A 6,000-nucleotide genomic window follows, 5' to 3' on the forward strand; every position below is an offset into this window, starting at 1 on the left:
CTTCCAGGTACCCCAGAATTCTCTCAGGGCAAATTGTGTCTTGTCTACCTCCTGCTCTGGCAGCCAGTTTATAAGAAACTGACCACAGGAAGAAAAGAAAAAAAAAAAAAAGACCAGAGACTAAAAAATGAGCAAGAAAATAGAGCCCTGTCTGAGCACAGGGTGAGCCTGTCTGCCTTTATCTTTTTGTTCAAAGTGCTACCTGATGCTTTGAAATATCGGCTTGCCTGCTTCTTCACTCAACTGCTTCCTCCTTGGGCTTTATCTTTAGATCTTTTTTCTTCTTCTTCTTTCCTTTCCTGGTGTATTGTATTTCTACCACTTGATTCTTTTGTGGGATAAAATAACCACACCCCCTATCTCTTGCTGACCAAAGAAACTGAAGTTGCAGACACCTTGTCTCCTGCACTGAGGCTAAAACAGTGTGGCTTTGTAGCTGTTAAGTGTTGGGTATATGGCTTGAGGAAAATGGGTAGGAAATATGTGTTCAGTGGGGTATATGCTTTATAATGTGGTAGTGTTGTGTAGAGTTAAGAATAATCAATGTGAGTGAGTTCTGGGTATTAACGGAGTTGAGCATATACTAGTACTCTATAGCAGCGATTCTATAAACCGGTGCCTCATTGTAGGTGCCATAAAGGGGTGTACTTAGCACCAATTTTAAAATGGCTGAAGACCATGCCTAAGCTGTTAAAGAAGACTAGTGCCAAGCCATATCGTTTCACCAAAAGATAGGTGAGCACAGTTACAACAGATCAATGTCTACAACACGTGCAACTGGTCGTATTCTATATATTGTGTATGTCATTTGGTGACACGTCCATGCTCTGTCCATGTGTACACCTTCCTGATAAATGGGGTTCTTTTACTAAAGCTTCATTTGTGCTAATGGAATTAGCACCTGCTATAATGCTAATAAGACCATAGATATACAATGGGCTTTTTAGTATTTAGCATATGCTAATTTCATTGGTGTGCACTAAGCTTTAATAAAAGGGCCCTGTGATAGAACAGTGTAAGCCTATAAACTGCCTAAATTAATTCAGAAGTGTATTTCTCTAGTTTGGCCAGCAGGTGGTGCATGTTATTCTTAAAGCTGTTACAGAGGACTGACCTCTTCTTTTAGTTAGCACACAGATAAAGGAAATGCCTGTAGTGATGTAACCAGTTTTTTGTTATTTTTACTTAACTATTCTGGCTCTGATTGGCCCCGGAGCTTCTTTTTTTTTTTTTGGACTTTACTGGCTGTTTCCCCAGTTTCAGCCTGGAGAAGATAGAGAGAAAACTCTTTGCTGAAGCCTTATGTTGATAACCGGTGAGAGCAGTTATATGTCCCGATCTCCCCAGGTACTTTTTAGAAAGTAAACAAATGTTTTGTTACTTTTATAGTTGATCCATATTTCAGTTACCTGTTATTGTTTGCTGATTGCACGTTTTGTTCATTGTTCAATATATTTCTTAAGACAATAAACAATTGTTTATTGCCTGTCTGGACTGATAAAGAATCCTGGTGGTCTGTGTGTTGGGTCTGTGAGTGCTTTCTGGGAACTGTGGAAACACTGGGAGTGTGGCCTCAGTAACCTAGAAATCACTGGGGATAATTTGAGAGCGTGAGACTTGCCCAGAAGCGGTTGTGACCCAGTCGGTGGGAGGAGGGTGCTATTGTAGAGCATGAGCAGCAGGTGCAAATGGACCTGAGCTGTGCTGGGGATAGACCCTCTAAGTGGCCGCAGAGTAACCCCAGGCAAGTGGCTAGGTAGGTAGCTAGACATTTCATGACAGGCCTTGTGCCCGGGTATATGTCCTGTAACGAGGGGGGGAAGGAGCCCCAGTGATGTGCAAAAACTGGACCTTATAGAACTGGGCAATTCCAGCCCAAAAGCTGTATAGGTCAACCACCTGGGTTTGGTGTTAGTCCTGAGGCCCACCCCTATTTTTAGGGAGAAGACTTGTGATCCCTATTTGGAAGGTAGTAGCTAGTCAGGGTGAGCTACGTGGGAGGTGAAGTGGGGGGGGGGGGGGGGACACTAACCCTTCTGGGATTGGTTTGGAATTCCCTGAGTACTGGAAGCGAGTGGCAAGCATCCAGTAAATAATGTAGGATTTTTATCTGTATAAGATTTAATAGCCAAGTTAGATTATCGACAATCCTTTCTAATAACATTTTGGAAGGGAGGAAAGAGCCCTGTTGGTGCAAGGAGGGGATATTCTTTTCTGCAGGTCCTTATGGAATCTGTAGGGGGTGGGTTTGCTAGTTAGCCCCAACTTACCCTGACCAGAAAGGAGGATTCAGTGCAAGTCCCCAAGGCTGGTGAACCTTAGGAGTTAGAGATGGTTCTCTCCCCTTCCTGAGGGTGAGAGACCTTTCTGGTGGAGGATCATGGACTGTCTGTTGGTGGATTATAGAGAAGGATCATGGGCTGCCTGTTGGTGGATTCGGGTGGAGAACCGTGAACTAACCTTTGTTTTAGATTTTTGCCAAGGGATCATTGACTCACCTTTGCTTTGGATTATTGCCTTTGCTTTGGATTGTTACCTTTGGACTAATCTCAAAAGGATTGTAGATTACTAATTTTATTGGATGATCCTTGTGGGATGGAGTTAAACCTGGGAGAGAAAGATCTTCAAGGATACTGAGCTCACACCTTCAGGTGGGCTGTGGTGTGACAGGCCCCTAAGTTGATTTAGACACTCTCCGGCTGATATTCAAATCAAGTTAACTGGCTGGGAACGGTCGCCAACTGGTTAACTCGCTTAGTGGCACTTAACAGCTATCTTCTTTGAAAATGACTGAGTAACTCTGAAATGCAAGCCAGCTATGTCGGGGTTGCCAGCATTGAATGTTCGTGTTTTTTTAAGCTGGCTCCTAGCATTAGGTGCCAGCTTATAGAATTGCCTTTTATGTATATTTGATCTTTCTACAGTCTTGTATATAGATTTGTGCCGTTTGTTTGAGTAGTTGTGCAGATATTATACTTTTTCATTAAAACCCACAGATTATTCACAGCGTGTGTTAATATACATGCATGGAGAGTAATTTGATAGGAGATCCTACTTAAGCTTGAATGTAAATGCTTATTTTAAATTATTTTATAAAGAAAAGTGGGCACCTACTTTTCTTTTGACTTTAGCAATTTTTATTGACAACAAAGCATAGTAATCATTGCCAACATAAGATCAAATGTTAAAAAATAATGTACAGTTGCATGACCAAATTTATAATTTTATAAAATAACCCCCCTTTCCTCCTTTATTCCCCCACCCATCAGTACACTCCCCCTTCTAAACCCAGCAAGTGCAAGGTGGTCAGAGCAGAAATGAAGGAAAAAGTATAAAAATATCCTCAAAGCTCAAAAGCTAGAGAGAACTTGTGTTCTTATAGCTCCCTCTAGTACCCAGAATAAAGAAAAACCCCCTCCATCACTAACCCCCTCCAGCTTCTGAAATCGAACTCCGCCCCTCAACCCAACCCCACCCAAACAGTAATAACTCATTTGAAACCAATTCAAACCCAGGCTAAAATTACAAACTCTAGGAAATCCACCAAGAATATTAAGAATTGAACACGTACTCTTGAGGAAAGTGAAGAAAGATAGAGATCCCAAAACTGGCACCTGACATTTACACCGGCCCTAGAACTGGTATAAATTCCTGCATCTAGATTTCTAAAGCATATGTGTAACAGCAAAGTATGAGCCATTGATTCTACACACATACTCGTTCCAAGGGGAGAAAGATCCTATTTATGCACACATGGAGGAGTGGCCTAGTGGTTAGTACACCCTAGGTTTGATTCCCACTGCACCTCCTTGTGAACCTGGGCAAGTCACTTAATCCTCCCCTGTCTCAGGTACAAAAACCAAGATTGTGAGCCCTCTAGGGACAGAGATAGTACCTGCTTATAATTGGATTTTAAGCCACATTTAACCTGAACTCTTTTTGGGATAATGCGGTATATAAATGCACAATATCATTCTATTTATGTGCAATGGGGGAGGGGGCACATGTAGCCATTGCTAACTGAGATGCTCAGCCCACCTGTAGATCATTGAAGGCTAAAGTGAAGAGGTGGGCCCTCAGAGAGGCTCTACATTTAGGATAGGATTGTTCAGTGGACACAGAGAGGGGAAAAGAATTACACAGAAAAGGTGCGATATAAAAGAATGCTGAACGACATGTAGATTCAAGACAAGGACAGTGAACAGGGGAAATGGAGAGACAGCAGAGCCCAGGGAATGAGAAGGCATGTATGGGACAAGCAAACAGGAGAGATAAGAAGGGGGTCCCTACATGCAACACCCTATGGGATGGTGTAAGAATCTTGTGTTGGATCCTGAATGCAATGTGGAAGTCAGTGATGCTGAGTAGCATGGTTCTTAAAGCAAAAACTTGTTGAGTAGTAATGCCATTTGTTATGGCTTCAGCCTTAGTTACTGTTCACTTGCAGCTCCCTTATAAGCAGTCATAATTCTATTATCTTAAAAGAATAGCCCTTCTTGCTTATACCCTGTCTTGTGATCTTCCGTTGCTAATCTTCTTGTACCCTCCCTCCCAGCTTTTCGCTTAACTATCTCCTGTGAGTCCTCTTTCAGTTTCTTAGGTCTTTCGTTTTGGAATTCACTTCCCTTTACCCCTCCGCTCAGAGACCCTCTCATTCCACATTCAAAAACCTGCTCAAGAACCTTTCAGTTCACTGAAGCCTTTGGGTAATCTGCACTCTATTGTCCATCCCTTCTTCCTGTTTCCTCCCCAAGAAAATTGATTTGAGTATTGTAAACCATGCAGTAGCCATGTTTGGACCCCGTGTGGTATATCAAGCATCTGGAAATAAATACATAAATAAATAAATAAAAAATTCTAACTTTTTTGGATTACATAATATTCAGACTAACCAGAGAATGCTACATATAGTGAAGACTCGGTGCTATAGATATCTGTATGTCCTATTGGATAGTCATAAGGAGTTCTATGACTTTTCCTGGAGCCTACTACAGACTGTTTTGCTCTATACATGTTGCAAGGTTGATCACTATCTATGGTGCCTTGTATACAATAAGAGTTAACACCAACTTAAAAAGGTGAGATACTGGAGGATCTGATGATGGTTTGGTTATGTCCGGCTTGAGATGCTGGAATGTAGCAAGGAGAATGGGAGCTTTTAACAGTCAGCCTGCCAAGTGGCAGTGCCAATTTCTGTTTAAAGGCCTAGTCCTTGATTACCTGTGCTAGCTATCATTAAACTTCTCTCTCTCTCTTTCTTTCTTTCTCTCTTCACTTAGGGTATCCAGAGTCTTGCATCTCATGGATAAAATAAATGGTTTCAATTCCATAATTCTTTTGGAAACCATCAGTCTTGTTAAGTTCTAAGCTAAAACTAAAGGCAGTTCATCAGAGCTCATCTGCCATAGACCATCTGCGCTATGAAATGCGGTTCAAAGAATGAAAGAAGCAACACAATTTTCAGCGTACCCAAATAATCTTTATAGTGATTAGCAATCCTACCCGAAAGAACCAATGAGAATTTCCCTTACATGTTTCTATTTCCTTACTATTATAGCTACATTCTTTTCTTAGTACCTTCTTACAATAACTCATATAACACAGAAATGAGTCCATGCTCATAACTAACTGAACATTTTGTCACAAGGTCATAAATCCACAAACCAAGGTATTACAATACATCACAATGTAATAGAATGTATCACAAATCCACTGCTGCTCCTTGCAATCTTGGGCAACTCACTTAACCTCCATTGCCTCAGGGCCTTTAGATCTACCCAGTTATTCCTTCACCAGAGAGAGCAATAATCTTATACTTACTCTGCTAGAAATGTAAGATCAATTTGCCATGTTTTAATTTCATGAAATTATTTGATTACTTTTATTGTTTAATTTTCAACTCGGTGACTTCTGTAGCACTGCTTACATGATAGAAATACATTTCTTTGGATCGTAGCTCATCAAAGCGTCAGCATGTATTCTCAAACAATAGTATCACAG

The sequence above is a fragment of the Microcaecilia unicolor genome, chromosome 7, assembly GCF_901765095.1.
Source record: "Microcaecilia unicolor chromosome 7, aMicUni1.1, whole genome shotgun sequence".
Lineage (NCBI taxonomy): Eukaryota > Metazoa > Chordata > Amphibia > Gymnophiona > Siphonopidae > Microcaecilia > Microcaecilia unicolor.